This window comes from Stenella coeruleoalba, assembly GCF_951394435.1.
Source record: "Stenella coeruleoalba genome assembly, chromosome: 10".
NCBI lineage: Eukaryota > Metazoa > Chordata > Mammalia > Artiodactyla > Delphinidae > Stenella > Stenella coeruleoalba.
Genome location: NC_137156.1, coordinates 21,375,357 through 21,393,691, shown reverse-complemented (window position 1 = coordinate 21,393,691; position 18,335 = coordinate 21,375,357).

Here is an 18,335-nt window from a genome sequence, read left to right as displayed (position 1 = left end):
AATACATTCTACAGGATGTAAGCATGTACTCTTTGAAGTCTATCTTCTCCCCTTTGAACATACCAGTGAGCAAGTAGAAGATTGGGAAAAACAAAGATACTAAATCTCCAAGCCTATTTCTTATTACTTTGTACTTGGTTTACAAAGCACATCATTTTAAGAGATTCAGCCTTAGGTAGAAAGGTATGATGATAATAAATCAGATTTCCCCTGAAATACCCACAACATAGAAGAATAAAACCAGAAATCACCTAAACATGATGGAACTAGGGGACTTGGTTTACTCCTTCTGTTCCTTCTCAGAACTGCTCTGCTTCCTCCTTAAACTTTATTTCTATTTAGTTTTAGTTGACTGTTAATCAGTGTAAGTTCAAATACAACTTAAAATATACTCTAGATTGTATGGCACTGCAACATTTACAATACAGCCTAACATTGGCAACAGAAATAGCTTAAATATATTATACAAAAATTATTTCTCTAAATCTTTAGGTCAATATTTAGTGATAATAAATGGAAAATACAAGTTAAATTTCAACTAACTTCAATTTAAGCTATCCATTGATGGGTTAATGACATTGTGGTTATTTTGGTACAGTTCTAACAACTGGTATTTTGGACGGTTTGAGTATGTAAAAGTCAATAATGCTGATTTTCATTTGCAAAATCATTTAGTTAACAAATCCAAGAGACATAACTTCAAATAAAGTACTATATAAAATTTTCATTATAGAATCTATGATTCAACTGTATTTTTAATTTTAAAAATTCTGATTTCATATATTTAATGGGAAATTGTTAAAATGTTATATACAGGGATACTGATTGCAAAAGGGTCTCTAGGAAACTTTCTGTAGAGAGAGATGGGGGTGGTGGTTACTGAAGTGTATACATTTGTCAAGTCATTTACCTGTATACTTAAAAATTATACATCAACAAATATTTGAAATTTTTTAATTTTAATAGCCCATTCAATAATTTCTGTTGTTTCTCTTTCAGGTAATATATTTTTTCTTTAAGATCTGTAACATTCTTAAAAAGTTTTTAAAACTGGGTCTTTATTTAAATTTGAAAATCTACAGGATCCAGATTCAAATTCAGCAGCATTCATTTCTCTTTTTCTCTCTATACACATATCACATGCACACATATATGTATATACATATTTCCATCTCTTGCTGCATCATTGAATATCATAAAATTTAATCATGCCTATTTTATTTTGACAATGATTTTCTAGTTTTTAATTTTCCCAGATAGTATTCCTTGTACTTTTCTTATTTTGCTTTATTTGAATGTCCATGGCAGTTTTTATTGAGGTCCTAGATACTTAATTATGAGTTCCATTTGACTCTCTCTTAACTGTTCCAATTTCCTTGAGATGCTCCTGTGTCATTTGCCAGGCTGTGGTCTCAGCAACATTACATTACTAACTCGTTTAATCTTCACAACCGCCTTAGGAACCACTAAGGAACAATCTTCAAAATGTACTACGGGAGAACGCCATACCTTGTGAGGCTCTCAAATTCTGTCCATTCTTAATCAAAAGATATGAGAGACTTGCTTAGATATAAGAATCTAGAAATGTAGAGAACCAATCCCCTAAATCCACTGATGGTGGTTTTCCCAGGCTTGTCCATTTAGGAAGGAACTGAAGACATTTTAAGTGATGCTGACAAAACAACACTTATTCAGTACCAGGCACTGTGCTTTTCTGTGCATTACTGATTTCTCACAATAACCGATATGCTTCTCAGTGTGAGGCCCCTTAACATTCATCACTGCTAGAATGAACAACAAAAAACATCAAGGCCATACCTTACCAAGGGATGGCACCTAATTTATTTTCCATTTTAAATATGAAGGTATTGGATCTCAGAGATATTGTCATGCATGGATAAATAGTATACAGAAGTCTATACAAAATCAGGCAGATGAGCTAGATTGTACACACAAACATACATATCCAGAAAGTACAGTGACGTAGAGTAGGAAAAGAACTGGACTGGGATTAGATAAGGACTCTAATTGTAGTTTTGCCATTTGCTATTTGTGAAACGTTAAGCAAGTAACATCTTGGGGCTGTTTCTTTGCATTTGGAAAGTAGTTGGGCGCAAAACACAGCAATTAAGAATATGAGTTCTTGTAGCCAAACCATATGGGTGACTTTGGGTGAGTTACTTAGCCTCTCTGAATCTGTTTCCTCATCTGTAATCTGTAAAATGAGGAAACAGATTACATAAATCATTAATTATTTGATTACAATGTGGCAGTCTCTGAGCTTATGTTTTGAAGTAAAATGTGTTAAAACACATCTGATAAGGACTACCAGAGATAAACTTACAGTCCAACAAAATTAGATTTATTCACTTGCTACCAAAAGGTCACCAGCAGAACCATGGAGCATCTCACAAAGGGTGAACCAGGGTTATTGTAGCATTTTAACAGGCTCATTGCAAGGCATGTTTGGATTAAAAAATGGACTCCAGGTCCTCTCTCTTTAGAAATCTCAAAGTTATGGTAAATGTGATATGTTGTGTCTGAAAATGCTGTATCTGAAGCTCTGCACCTGGCTTGGAAATTGAGATTGTTTTTCTTTCAAAGAGGGCTCTGATCTTCCAGGCAAGAGTGAGACGTTCATTTTTCCTGATAGGATGTCAAATAGTTTGACAGTCTGTGATTTTAGCAAGCAACATTTCTCAGTATTTTTTTGAAGTGGGAGTAGCAAAGCAAAGATGGGGATGTCGCATTGGTAAGAAAGCAGTATTTAAAGAGGACCATTATGACACTTTACAGCTGCAGTATGATTTGGGGGAAAGATTGTTTGCTATTAACTTTGCAGCAGGCTTTATCAGTGTCATCTGAGTCTGGTTAATGGCAGGGCTGATTTTTGCTTTTTCAGATGAGATAATACATCTAAAGTGTAAGAGTACCTGGCACACAGTATGTGCTTAATAATCACTGGCTATTGTTATTATAAAGTAAAGGAGATTGCTTTTCCTATGACACTAATTTTTAATTAGTGGTTTAATGTAAGTCGTAAAAAGTTAATAGGAATCTGCCTTTGTCCTTTGCTTACTAGAGAACAGTGAATGCTGTAATTTGGAAGAACTTTGTTTCATGCAAATTATTCACGTAAATCCCAGTCATCGTGGAGGTGTCACATAAATCAGGACCATACTGGGAAAACTCCAGGCAAGCGACGCTCTCCAGTGGCCACGCCTAGTTCTGCCCAATTAGGATTACAGGGGTCGAATCTAGACACGCCCCTGCCCCTGAATCAGAGCAGCCGCAGACTTGCTGGGAAATGTACTCGTTGGAGGGAGAACGGGTTCAACGGACGGCTAGAGGCGCGCAAGCGTAGTTCTGGGACGGGGGAACACTGTCAGTGCTTCCCGCTGCGAGCTGTCTGGGGTTCCCCTAGCTCGGGACAAGTGGGTCAAGCCTCGCAGAGTCTGAAGCTTCGCTGAGGGTAGGCCTTGCTCTTTCAGAAGTGGGGGCGGAGGTTCACCTTTTTACCTGTGGCTGTCGCTAACCCTTGAAGGGCCCCGGGGGAAACCAGGACGCTCCCTCTTGGCCATCGGACTTGCGGTGTGTCTCCGCGGAAACTCGAGCCAGCTCGGGGGCCGTGCAAGATCGGGGTTTCAGGAACCCCGGGATTGCGACGGCTTCTGGGCGTTGGAGCCTGGCGCTAAGGGGACCATCCAGAGAGTGACAGCAGCTGGCAGGCGCTGGTGATAAAATACTAGGCCCTGCCTGGCCTCCAGATGTCAGAAAGAGGTAGGTGCGCGAGAGGGAGGGGCAGCGGCGAATTCTCTAAGAGCCTCAAACTGGATAAGAGAAAGCCCCCTAGCCCGGACCAGGGGCTCATCTGGTGGAGGCCCAGCGTCACTAAGGAAACAGAACCAACAATAATACAGAGAACAGAGCCTTCGTGATGTCACAGCAGCCAGAGCACTGCAAGGTGGAGGCGACGACTCTGCATTAAAAGAGAGGTAAGAAATCGATGAGATCGAGTGCGAGAGTGACCTGGAGACTGAATTTGAGGAAAGGTAGCTTTCCTTTTCCTCACCTTGATGGGTGAGAGGAGAACATAGGGGCAGGAGCTTTGTGTGAGAAGGTGGGAAGAAAACTTCCGGGCTTGCGTGGTGGGGTCTGTATGAGAGGGGATGCCTGAAGCCTCGACCAAAATAAAATCACTCCTTGTGTTGCCTCGAGTAACCCCATTTTTCCACGCCAGTCTTTTATCCACCATGGCACAGAGAAAACGGCCTGGTTTAGTTAGTTTTGTAATTATCATACAGTAAAATCTATCTGAGAGGGGCGTACGGTTCTACACCATTAACCCCTGGAAGTCACTGATTATTCACCATCTCTGTAGTTTTATCTTTTCCAGAATGTCTTGAATGGAATCATACATTACATAACATTTTGAGACTGGCTTCCGTCATTCAGCACAATGCCTTTGAGTTTCATCCATCTTGTGTGTGTCAGTTCCTTCTTGTTCCTCAGTAATATTCCACTGAATAGATATACCACAGTTTTGTTTTGTTTTCTAAATCCATTCACCTGTTGATGGACATTTGAATTTTTCCAGTTTTTGGTAATTATGAATGATGCTGCCCTAAGTGTTCATGTACAGGTTTTTGTGTGAAAATCGTTTTCATTAAGCCTGGTGTTTGAAGGCAAACAAGTCTGAATTTGAATCCTAGCTTTGAGACTTATTAACTGTGTGGTGACTTTGCACAAGTTATTTAACTTTGATGAGTACCTTCATCAGGGTCTTGTGAGGTTAAATGATGCAATAGATATCAGTGGCTCTCAACTCTTTCAGACTGAACAGTCCCTTTTTATAAAAAATATTTTGTAATGCTTTCATTTCTATCCTGAAATAAAGTTTATTAAATTAGTAAAATTAACCTACATACTTTTTTTAAATAAATTTATTTATTTATTTAGGCTGTGTTGGGTCTTTTCTTGCTGTGCACAGGCTTTCTCTAGCTGTGGTGAGCGGGGGCTACTCCTCTCTGCAGTGCACGGACTTCTCATTGTGATGGCCTCTCTCGTTGCGGAGCATGGGCTCTAGGCACACGGGTTTCAGTAGCTGCGGCACACAGGCTCTAGAGCGCAGACTCAGTGGTTGTGGGCATATGGGCTTAGCTGCTCCAGCAGCATGTGGGATCCTCCCAGACCAGGGCCCGAACCCGTGTCCCCTGCACTGGTAGGCAGCTTCCCAACCACTGCGCCACCAGGGAAGCCCCAACCTACATACTTTTAAAAGCTATATAATGCTCCAACTCTAAAATAGAGGAGAAATAAAAAAGGAACACACTGCATCTCAGGCTGATAAAATATCCAAATGTTAGTAAAATTCAGAAAAATACCTTGATTTAGACTGTAGTTACCTTTAGAGAAAAATCATTGTATATTAGCACTGGAAAAACAAACACAAAACTCTGTAGTCGTGTGTAAAAAAGAGTTATGTTCTAGGCTCTGCTAATTGTCAACAGATTTACACCCATGTGAATGTCCTGCAGGACATTTGAAAATTGTATGGGACTATCCTATGCTGAAGGGCATCTAGCATCCTGGCTCTTACACATTAATTGCTAGTAGGGGCCCTTTCCTCCAGTCATTATAAGGGCCAGTTCCTGCTCATTGAGATCCTGAATTATGTGAAATATTCAGTATATTTACTAGCTCATGGCAGCTGCAAGCAGCAATGTTCTGAACCTCCAAGAGGAAATTCTCATTGCTTGGTAATTTGGGGACTGGCTCAACAATTTCACCTTCTTCTAAACCAGTGCTTCTCAAACTTGAGTGTGCATCAGAATCACCTGAAGGATTCATTAAAACACAGATTACTAAAACCATTGCCAGTTTTTATTCAGTAGCTCTGGGGTGGGACTTAAGAATTTGCATTTCTGGGGCTTCCCTGGTGGCGCAGTGGTTGAGAGTCCGCCTGCTGATGAAGGGGACACGTGTTCGTGCCCTGGTCTGGGAAGATCCCACATGCCGCGGAGCGGCTGGGCCCGTGAGCCATGGTGGGGCCCGTGAGCCATGGCCGCTGAGCCTGCGCGTCCAGAGCCTGTGCTCTGCAATGGGAGAGGCCACAACAGTGAGAGGCCCGCATACCGAACAAAAAAAACAAAACAAAAAAAAACAATTTGCATTTCTGGCAAGTTCCAAAGTGATTTTCAGACTGCTGGTCTAGGGACCACATTTTGAGAAGCAGTGTTCCAAACCTCTCCCTTCAAATTTAGTGGGCCTTTAAAATTTTTAAATCTTTCTTAATCCCTACAAAATTCTGTAAAACAAGGGGAACAGATACTGTTAAGCCTATTATTTTGTTACTGAAGAAACCAAGATTCAAACTGACTTGCTTAATACTTTTACAGCATTTTACTCAGATATTAGAATCCAGGGTCCTTTATCTCCAGCTGAGTGTTTTTTTTTTTTTCCATTAAATAACACTGCCTATGATAATAAAGCCAGTATGTCCTATACTGTAAGAATTTAACAAGCAAGTTCTCCCATATCCTTGAAGAATAAGGGAGATGGCATTCCAGTTGTCCCTCGGTATCCACAAGGGATTGGTTTCAGGACCCCCGTGTATACCAAAATCTTGGTATGCTCAAGTCTCTTCTGTAAAATTGTTCAGTACAGTTGGCCCTCAGTAACCGTGGGTTCTGCACACATGGATTAAACCAACCTCAGATCCCAGGGGCTGGCTGTATTTTACACCACATAATGATCCATTCCTCATTTCTTACACTCTCCTAGCTTACTACTCTCTCCAGGTACGCTGGCCTCCCATTCTTCCCATAGCATCCTGAAGTTATTCCCACCTCAGGATTCTGATGTAGAGATCTTGTACTTGCTGTTCTCTGGGTCTGTCCTCAGATATATTCATGGCTCACTCCCTCTTTTTACTCAGGTCTGATCAAATGTTTCCTCCCATAAAAATTTTCCTTGACCATCCTATCTACAATAAAGATCCTCTTTATTCCTTATCCCCTTACCTTACTCTTTTGATAGCATTTTTCACTACCTGAGCTTCTATATGTATCTTTATCTGTCTATCTATCTATCTATCTGTCTGTCTATTTATGCTGCCCCTTTCTTCGTGTATGAACATAAGTTTTCAATTCATTTGAGTAAATATCAAGGAGCACAATTGCTGGATCATACGGTAAGAGTATGTTTAGTTTTGTAAGAAACTGTCAAACTGTCTTCCAAAGTGGCTGTACGTTTTGCATTCCCACCAGCAGTGAATGGAGTTTCTATTACTCCACATCTTCCCCAGAATTTGTTTTTGTAAGTGTTCCAGATTTTGGCCATTCTGGTAGATGTGTAGTGTTATCTATTTGTTTTAATTTGCATTTCCCTGATGACATATCATGGTGGAACATTTTTCATATGCTTATTTGCCATTTGTGTATCTTTGGGGAGGTGTCTGTTAAAATCTTGGGTCCATTTTTTTAAACAGAGTTGTTTTCTTATTGCTGAGTTCTGAGTTCTTTGTATATTTTGGATAACAATCTTTTATTAGATGTGTCTTTTGCAAATATTTTCTTCTAGTCTGTGGCTTGTCTTCTAATTCTCTTGATATTGTCTTTTGCAGAGCAGATGTTTTTAATTTTAATGAAGTCCAGCTTAATAATTATTTCTTTCATGGATCATTTTGTATCTAAAAAGCCATCATTATACCCAATATCATCTAGGTTTTCTCCGATGTTACCTCATAGGAGTTTTATAGTTTTGTATTTTACATTTGTGTCTATGATCCATTCTGAGTTTTTGTGAAGGATGTAAAGTCTGTGCCTAGGTTAATTTTTTTTTTCATGTGACTATCCAGTTGTTCCAGTGCTATTTGTTGAGAATTCATCTCTGCTCCATTGTGTTGCATTTGCTCCTTTGTCAAAGATCAGTTGACTATATTTATGTGGGTCTATTTCTGGGCTCTTTATTCTGTTCCATCGATCTATTTGTCTATTCTTTTACCAATTATTTTACCATGCTGTCTTGATTACTGTAGTTCTATAGTAAGTCTTGAAGTCGGGTATTGTCAATCCTCCAACTTAGTTCTTCACTTTCAATATTATGTTGGCTATTCTGGGTCTTGTCCCTTTCCATATAAGTTTTAGAATCAGTTTGTTTATATTCATAATATAAGTTGGGATTTTGATTAGGATTGCACTGAATCTATAAATCAAGTTGAAAAGAACTGACATCTTGACAATACTGAGTCTTCTTATCCATGAGTATGGTATATCTCTCCATTTATTTATTTCTTTGATTTCATTCACCAAAATTTTGTAGTTTTACTCATATAGATCTTATATATTTTCTGTTAGATTTATACCAAAGTATTTTATTCTTTTCAGTGTTAATATAAATGGTATTGTGTTTTTAATTTCAAACTCCACTTGCTCATTGTTTGTATATAGGAAAGCAATTGGCTTTTGTGTATGAACTTTGTATCTTGCAATCCTGCTATAATCTCTTATGAGTTCTAAGAGTTTTTGTTGATTCTTTTGGATTTTTTACAAAGGTGATCATGTTATCTGTGAATGAAGAGCGTTTTTTTTCTTCTTTTCCAGTCTGTATACCATTATTTCCTTTACTTTCTTGTCTTATTGCATTACCAAAGACTTCTAGTACATTTTTGAAAAAGAGAGGTGAGAGTGGACATCCTGTCCTTGTAACTCATCATAGTGGAAAAGCTTCAAGGCTCTCACTATTAAGTATGATGTTAGCTGAAGATTTTTTAAAAATAGTCTTAGCAAGTTGAGAAGGTTCCCCTCCATTCCTAGTTTACTGAGAGTTTTTATCATGAATATTGTTGGATTTTTTTCAAGTGCTTTTTCTGCATCTATTGATGTGATCATATAATTTATCTTTTTTAGTCTGTTGATGTAATGGATGACATTAATTGAAACTAGCCTCACACAGCTACTTTCTAAGTGCTTTACATATTAACGTATTTACATATTTGTTACATATTAATTTATCTAATCCTTGTGATAAGCCTGAGTTGTAGGACTTGTTATTGTCCCTAAAATATGGGCTTCTTATTTAGTTGTGTTTTGATTTTTGGATGAAAGTAATAAAGAAGTTTCAAATAAAAGATTGGACAGATATAAATAAAAAGGAAGTTAAGCTGCAAGTTGATTTCAAAATAGACTTCAGGTGGGGGGAGGGGGGTTCCCTGGTGGCCTAGTGGTTAGGATTCTGGGCTTTCATTGCCATTCCCCAAGTTCAATCCCTGGTCAGGGAACTGAGATCCCGCAAGCTGCCCAGTGCAGGGGGAAAAAATTATATATCTGTAACATAAAATTATTAAAAATGGAAGATATATTGACAAGCATGCAATGATCACATGCCTTTCATACTACTGGACAAAATCAAACAAGCAAAAAATAAAGATGAGGAATGTCTGGATAATTCATTAAAGTTGATTTTGTACCTCTACAAATGGAAAATACGTTTTCTACTATAAAGTCCAGTAAGAATTATGAAGTTAATCATGTATATTAGGCAACCAAGAAAACCCTAATAAAGTTGCAGATTTTCAAGTTCAGTTATCTGAATCTCATCCTCATTTTAGTCTTAGCCTCTTTATTTATGTACTTCCATCTACTGTGCATCCTTTCTTTTACACCAATCCTCATGGCAGGTATTTACACAGTTCCACAGGATAATACACAAAAAAAAATTGTTTATGCTAATAGTTATATATTTAGTTGAATTATTTGTAATATTCATGATCTTGATATAAAATTTCCTTTAAAATGCAAGTAATTTTTGAAGCAAGTCAAATAATATTAAAAGTGGTTGTTAATGTTGCTCTTTTAATGATCACACAATCACTTCTTGACTATAATTTCTGTTTATCTTTCACCACTGTGTTGCAAATATGCTTATGGAGGGCATTTCTCCTTTTCTTTCAGAAAGAATCTGATTATCTTTTCCTAGCCCTCTTTTATTTTCTCCGATAAAATTGATTGAGTTCACTGTCCTTTATGAAACCATCTTTTCATGCTGTGCATGACAGTGTAAAGCTCTGACACACCTAAATTTCCAGCTACTCCATGGGTTCCTTCATGGTTTCTGAAGGAAACTGAAGGAACTGAACTGTAAACTGAAATTTGTTTCAGTTTACAGGTTGAATATCCCTCTTAGCATTTATGCCTGTAATGATTTTAAAAGGAGATGCTCACTATCAAACATTATTCTTCCAAGTATTAGGATAGTGGCTTTATCTCAACTTTTGCTTTAAGTAATTTCTAGGGCTTAGTTTTAAAAAAAAGTGGACAGACTAATTTTTAAAAACTGCTATCATTGTGGCATTCTCATAAAAAAACCACCAAACGTTCCTCATGCATATTCTATATGTCAGATACTGTGTTAGGAATTGACAATTAAAAGGTTAAAGACTAGTTTATGATCTCCAGAAGCTCAAAGTCTAGTAAAAAAGACTGATGAGTTCTCTGATGGAGAATATGCTGACACAACATGGGGACCAGTCGTGAAGAAGGTGGACTCTCTCACCCAGCTGACTGGGTTGGGTCCTGGCTCTGCCATTAACTAGCTCTGTAGCCTTGAGCAAATGTCTAATCTCTCTAAACCAGCACTGATCAATAGAAATATAATACAAGCCACATATATAATTTAAAATTTTCTAGTAGGTTTTTTGGTTTTGTTTTTGATGCACCGCACTGCATATGAGACCTTAGTTTTCTGACCAGGGATTGAACCTGAACCCCCTGCATTGGAAGCACAGAGTCTTAACCACTGGACAACCAGGGAAGTCCTACTATAGAATGGCATTGCCATGAATGTGGTACACTGGAAAAATGTTCAAACAAAACTCAGATTTAATTATACAAAGTAAATGTGATGTAAAGAAACCTTGTAAATATAGTGAATGTGGGAAAACCTTCAGAGACTACACTACTCTCACTCAACATCAAACAAGTCATACTGGAGAATGACCCTTTAAATGTAATGAATGTGAAAAGAGATTTAACCAGAGTTCCCATTTAACAAACCATGAGAAAACTCATACTGGAGAAAAGCCCTACAAATGCAATGAATGTAGGAAGGGCTTCAGTTATTGCTCAGTCCTTATTCAACATCAGAGAATTCATAGTGGGGAAAGACCTTACAAGTGTACTGAATGTGGCAAGACATTCAGTCGTAGTATATAACTTACTCAGCATCAAAGAATTCATACTAGTGATAAACCATATAAATGTTTTGAATGTGGAAAGGCTTTTAGCCAGAGCACACATTTTACTCTACAACAAAGAATTCATACCGGAGAGAAACCTTATGAATGCAACGAATGTGGTAAAACCTTTAGTCAGAGTGCACATCTTACTCAACATCAAAGAACTCATATAGGAGAAAAGCCCTATGAATGTAACGAATGTGGGAAAGCCTTCAGTGATCACTCAGCTCTTACCCTACATCATATTGTCCATACTGGAGAGAAACTTTTTGAATGTAATGACTGTGGGAAAGCTTTCAGTTACTGTTCAGACCTCATTCAACATCAGAGAATGCACACTGGAGAGAAACCATACAAATGCAATGAATGTGGGAATGCCTTTAATGATTGTTCAGCCCTTATTCAGCATCAAAGGACTCACACTGGAGAGAAGTCCTATGAGTGCAGTGAATGGGGAAAACCCTTGGTAACTACTCAGCTCTTATTTGACATCAAAGAACTCATACTGGAGAGAAGCCATATGAATGTAAGGAACGTGGGAAGGCCTTCAGCAGAAGTATGTACCTTACTCAACATCAGAGAAGTCATAGAGGAGAGAAACCATATAAATGTAATGAATGTGGGAAAACTTTTATCCAGAGTTCATTCCTTACACAACACTGAGGGTTCATACTGGAGAAAAACCTTACAAATGTAATGAATATGGGAAAGCTTTTAGTGACCGCCCAGGGCATATTCAGCATCAGAGAACCCACACTGGAGAGAAGTGCTATGAGTGTAACAATTGTGGGAAAGCTTTCAGTTTCTGTTCAGCCCTTAGTCAGCACAAGAGAATTCATACTGGAGAGAAGCCCTTTAAATACAATGACTGTGGAAAAGCCTTCAGTGATTGGTCAGCACTTATTCAATATCAGAGAACTCACACTGGAGAGAAACCTTATAAATGTAATGTATGTGGAAAAGCCTTCAGTCAGAGTACAAACCTCACAAATCACCAGAAAACTCATACCATTGAAAAATCTTATAAATGCAATGAATGTGGAAAAGCTGTTAGTTACTGTTCAGGCCTTATTCAACATCAGATCATTCATACTGAAGTGAAACCTTATGAATGCAATAAATGTGGCAAAGCCTTCAGCCAGAAGACAGACCTTAAAAAACATCAGAAAACTCATACTAAAGAAAAACTCTACAAATGTAATGAATGTGGGAAAACCTTTAGCCAGAACACGTATCTTACAAAACACCAGAAAATTCATAGTGGAGAGAAGGCAAATATACATACTGAGTGTAGGAAAACCTTTAGACAAAACTCTTCTTTTGTTCAACATGAAAAGCTTCACAACGGAGAGAAATCCTCTGAATGCCTTGGAAACTTGGCTAGTATGGAGACCTTCCCCAGGGAAACAGAAAGAAGATCCTGAAAACTGTCAACTTCAGGACTTCCCTGGTGGTGCAGTGGTTAAGAATCCACCCGCCAATGCAGGGGACACAGGTTCAATCCCTGGTCCAGGAAGATTCCATACGCCACGGAGCAGCTAAGCCTGTGTGCCACAACTACTGAGCCTGTGCTCTAGAGCCTGTGAGCCACAACTACTGAGCCTATGTGCCACAACTACTGAAGACCTCACACCTAGAGCCTGTGCTCTGCAGCAAGAGAAGCCACTGCAATGAGAAGTCCATGCACCACAACAAATAGTAGCCCCCACTCGCCGCAACTAGAGAAAGCCCAAGCACAGCAACGAAGACCCAATGCAACCAAAAACAAAACAAACAAACAAACAAAAAACTGTCAACTTCCTAGAGTGACCACATAGTTCAGTGGAAAGAGCACATGTCTGGGTTTTGGAAGTCCTGGATTCTAATCTCAGCTCTATTACTAACTAGGTCTATTCGTTATTTTGAGGTAAGTTGCTTTACCTCATTAAACTTTGATCTACTCACCTGAAAATTTGGAAGGCCTGATTAATTTATATTTAAGTTCCACATTTATTGTTTTTATTACTAATGCAGGCTTCTGTAGATGTGGTTCTTAAATTGTGACTTATTTACTCTACATCAAGTGTGATTCAGCGAAGATACAGACCATATGCCATATATGCTATATATTACCCTTGTACTTTTTCTCCAAAATGCAACATATTATGAATATTGAAGAATATTGAGATAAAATAGTATAAATTCCTTGATTTCAGCAGGAACATTGAGATCTTTTCTTAAGGATATGATGTTGGATAAAACCCCAGCAAAGAATTAATCGAACTGTTGGTATATAAATCTAGCTTTCGGGACTTTCCTGGTGGTGCAGTGGTTAAGAATATGCCTGCCAATGCAGGGGACACAGGTTCCATCCCTGGTCTTGGAAGTTCCCACATGCTGCAGAGCAACTAAGTCCGTGTGCCACAACTACTGAGCCTGTGCTCTAGACCCTGAGAGCCACGACTACTGAAGCCCGTGTGCCTAGAGCCCGTGCTCTGAAACAAGAGAAGCCACAGCAAAGAGAAGCCCACGCACCGCAATAAAGAGTAGCCCCCACTCGCCACAACTAGAGAAAGCCCACGCGCAGCAACAAAGACCCAACACAGCCAAAAATAAATAAATACATTTATTTAAAAAATAATAAAATAAAGCTAGCTTTCCTAGAATTTATTCAAACTTAATCTTGCAATGTAACTTTCTCAACTTTCTCTACTAAATTGAGTAGTGTTGCCATCATCTCCCAGATGAAAAGGAACTAGAAATATGTCTTGGGCAGATTACCAAGAAAAGATGAAATTGGGAAGTTCATTTGTTATTTACACACCTAAATATGTAAGGGTCATCTGAATGAGAATAAATTTTGAGTTTCAGAACATCTAGAAAAGTCCGTTGGTCTGTTGTCTGACTTCTTCCTGTGGTTATAGAGACAATGGCCTGAAAATATGAAGATTTACCTCAGAATCCTGTGATTTTAAATTCACTTCCTAGGGACAGAAAAAAATCCACTTATGGAACTTATCCAGTACATGGTTTTGGAGAGTAGTCCAGACTATCAAAGTTTGGTGTTTGTTTTGGTGTCCAAGAAGACTGTTCACACAAAGCATAAAGTGTAATGGACTTGCTACAAAAGTTTTGGGAAAACCTGGACTTAAGGCGGCAGTGTTTAAGCTTTTCTGAATTTATGTATCCTTTTAAGAACCTATGAAAGTCGCAGACTTTCTCACCAGAAAAATGCATGACACGTTCACACAATTTTGTAAGCAGTTACAAAATAAAGTTAATAGTACTACACATACGTATACACTATACTAACAATAATTTGAAAATGTAATGGAAAAGAGATTTTATTCACAATAACTATAGAAACAAAAAATATTTAGGAATGAATTTAGTAAGAAATAGGCAAAACCAAAAAAAATTTGAGCAGTCTGCACATTCTCTTGAGGAATAGCTCATTTGAGGGAATTGGTATGGAAAATGGTTAAGGGCACCAATTTCTCAACCTATCAGTTGTGTAACCTATCAGTTGTGTAACTTTTGGTCAGAGAATATAACCTCTCAGAGTTAGTTCCTTCATCTGTAAAATAATGACAAGGTTACCTGTCAACAGTTACCTTAGGGATTAAATGAGATGATATATAAATGTGCCAGACACTTTGTGGGAAGTTTACTATTGTAATTATATAACATATATAATATTATATGTTATTAGTTATATAATATAACATACTGTAATATATAGTATATAATATACTACAATATACCATAATAGTTATTACAGTAAGCTATTATAGTATACTGTACATATTATATAATAACTTATGTGAACTATTTTATTATGTTGTGACCTCAATGATGGCATAAATTATAAATTAGTCAGTCAAAAAATGGTAGGCTCAGAAGGAGTAGGAAATATCCTTTCTATTGAACAATAATAGTACCTAATGGCCCTGAAACCAAAATTGACTGGAAATGTAACTTGCCAAAAGACATTTTTTAAAGTCAGGTTTATTGGGGTATACTTGAATCAATAATTTAAAATCTTCCCACAAAAAAGGCTCTAGACACTGATAGATTTACCAGTGGATTTTGTCAAACAGTAAAGAAAGAACTGTTCCATGCTTCCAGAGAGTAAGAGAGTCTGCTCTTCCCAACTCATTCTGTGTCTAGCATAGCCTTCATACAAAAGTCTGAAAAGGACAATATTTAGAAAGGAAAATTCCAAACCAGTCTCATTCATGATCATAGATGCAAAACTCTTGAACAAACTATTGACCCACTGTCTATCCACATAAGTGTGAAAGATAATACAGCACTACCAAGTTGGATTTATCCAAAGAATGAAAGTTGGCTGAAGATTATAGAACCAATCCACATTAATTCATCCCACTGAAAGATCAAAGAAGGGAATTCCCTGGCGGTCCAGTGGTTAGGACTCCACACTTCCATTCCAGGAGTCTCAGGTTCGATCCCTAGTAGGGGAACTAGGATCCCACAGGCTGCACAGCTATAAAAAAAAATTTTTTTAAAGGAATATTAACATTATTTTAAAAAAATCAAAGGAGAAACACATATGATCATCTCAATGGATGCAGAAAAGGTTTTGATAAAATTCAACATACATTCACCAGTAATAATAATACTTCTAAGCAAACTAAAAATAGAAAAGAACTTCTTTTGTTTGAAAAAGAACATGTATAAAAAGCTAAGGGCAGCATCTCATTTGTGGTAAAATTGTGAAAGCTATCTCAGCTATCTCAGAGTAGTAAGGCCACTACCATTCAATGCTGTACTGTAGGTCCTAGCCAGTGCTGCAAAGCAAGACAAACAAAAGAGAGAATTGTAATGAAGAGATAAAATTCTTATTATTTAGAGTTATTACTTCAGTATGCAGAAAATTTTAAATCCACATAAATAATTAAAATCAGTAAGAGATTTAGCAAGATTGCTGGATACAAAATAAATTGTTTTTCTATGAATTCTAACATTAAACTTAAAATGGCATTAATATCAAATACTCAGGAATAAATTTAAGAAACAATGTAAAATTCTTCATAGGAAAAATAAAACTCTATTGAGGGGCATTAAATAAGACCTAGATAACTGAAGTTACATATTATGTTTATGGATTGTAAAATAATACAATATTGTAAAAATATTTACTCTTCTAAAATTGATTAATAGATTAATGTAATTCCAGTTAAAATCTTAACATTTTTTTGAATTTAATAATGTCTTTCTAAATATTTGGGAATGCAAAGAGCCAAGAACAGCTAAAAAAGTCAAGAAAAAGGAAGAAGAGAAAGAGGAGGAAGGGGACACTTTCTCAACCATACCCGAAAACTTCCTTTAAAGCCTTATCAACTCAGACAGAGTGGTATTGGTACAAGGATAGACAAATGGACCAATAGAACAGAAAAAAAAAAGAGCACATCTTGTATGTAATAAATAGGACCCTGTAGAAGAGTAAGGAAAGGAAGGACTTTTCAATAAATTGTGCTGGCATAATTAGATCTCTATATGGAAAATATACACCATACATAAAAATTAATTCAGCTGCATTAATTAATTTGTTGAAATGTAAAAGGAAAAAATATAAAGCATTTAGAAGAGAATATTTCAAAATCCTGGAGGACATTGGGATAGGAGAGGGTTTCTAAAGGAATAAGACACAACAGCACTAAACATAAGTGAAAATTTGATAAATTTAAGTGAAATGAAGAACTCTGTTAATCCAAAAAAAACTATAAAATAATGAAACACAGAATGGGAGAAGATATTTCCAATATAAATTACCAACAGGAGTAGCATGAAAATATGGTATAAAGAACTTTTATGAGTCCATGACTCTATGAAGTCTATGACTTCTTGAGAGAGTGAGACAGGCAGAAGATGTTTGTCTTTTATTTAGCTTGAGATGTCAAACACAGCGTCACTTAGGCTTCATTCTGTTTCTTAGAAGCGAGTCACTAAGCCCAGCCCATAGTCAAGGAGAAGGCAATCAGACTCCACCTATTGAAAAGAGGAGTGCCAAAGAATTTGTGGAAATATATATATTTTAAAACCACAGCAACCAACTTTATTAGAAATTAGGAAAATGCAAGTTATCCTATAATTAAATACTACTGATCTTTCACCAGAATTACTAAAATTAATATGACAAGAAGTACTATTTGGCAAAGATGTGACAATAAGAACTTTCATCACCACTATTGTCTAAACTGATACAACTACTTTAGAAAACAGTTGGACTCTATCTAGTAAGTTGAAGATACACATACCCTATTAACCTAAACATACACCCAACAGAAATATGTGCACAAGGAGATTTGTATAAGAATGTTCATAGTAGTATTGGTTGTATAGCCAAGAACTGGAAACAACCTGAATGAACCTTTACAGTAAATTGGATACATAATGTTGAAAACTATTCAACAATTGACAATGAACAGATCAGAGCTACACACAAAAATATGGATGAATCTTACAAGCATAATTTTGTGAAAAGAAGACACAAAGGAAACACTTAGTATGATTATACTTATATAAATGTAAAAACCACAAAATTATGATACATTGTTTAGGGATGTATGTGTAGATGGTAAAATGTATTAAGAATGTAAAAAATGATTACAATAAAAGTCAGGATTGTGGTTTTCTGGGGGGATAAGAAGAGTGTGAAGGCAGGGTGAGTGGAAGGGACATACTGAGGGCTTCTGGAGTGCAGCAATGTTCTGTTTTTTTGGGTTTTTTTTTTTTTGCTCCTGAGTAATGGTTAAAGGGGTGTTCAATTTATAATTAATTGTTAAGTTGTAGAAATAAGGTTTTATTTACTTCTCTGTATGTTTTATTTTGCAACAAAATGTAAAACTGAGCAAAGACAAACAAGGAAGCTTTCTATGTTATCAATGTGTAAAGTTTTCCAAAATATACTGTGAGGTATCAAAAGCAACACCCAGAACATTTGAATCTATATATTTACATGCAAATGGATAAAGAAACTCCAGAAGGTTAAGTAACAAATTAATAATAGTAGAAACCTGTGGAAGGTGGAGAAAAGAGAAGGAACCAGGTAGGTGAGTAACAGGGATGGGAAGGAAACTTTTAACCGTATAACAAT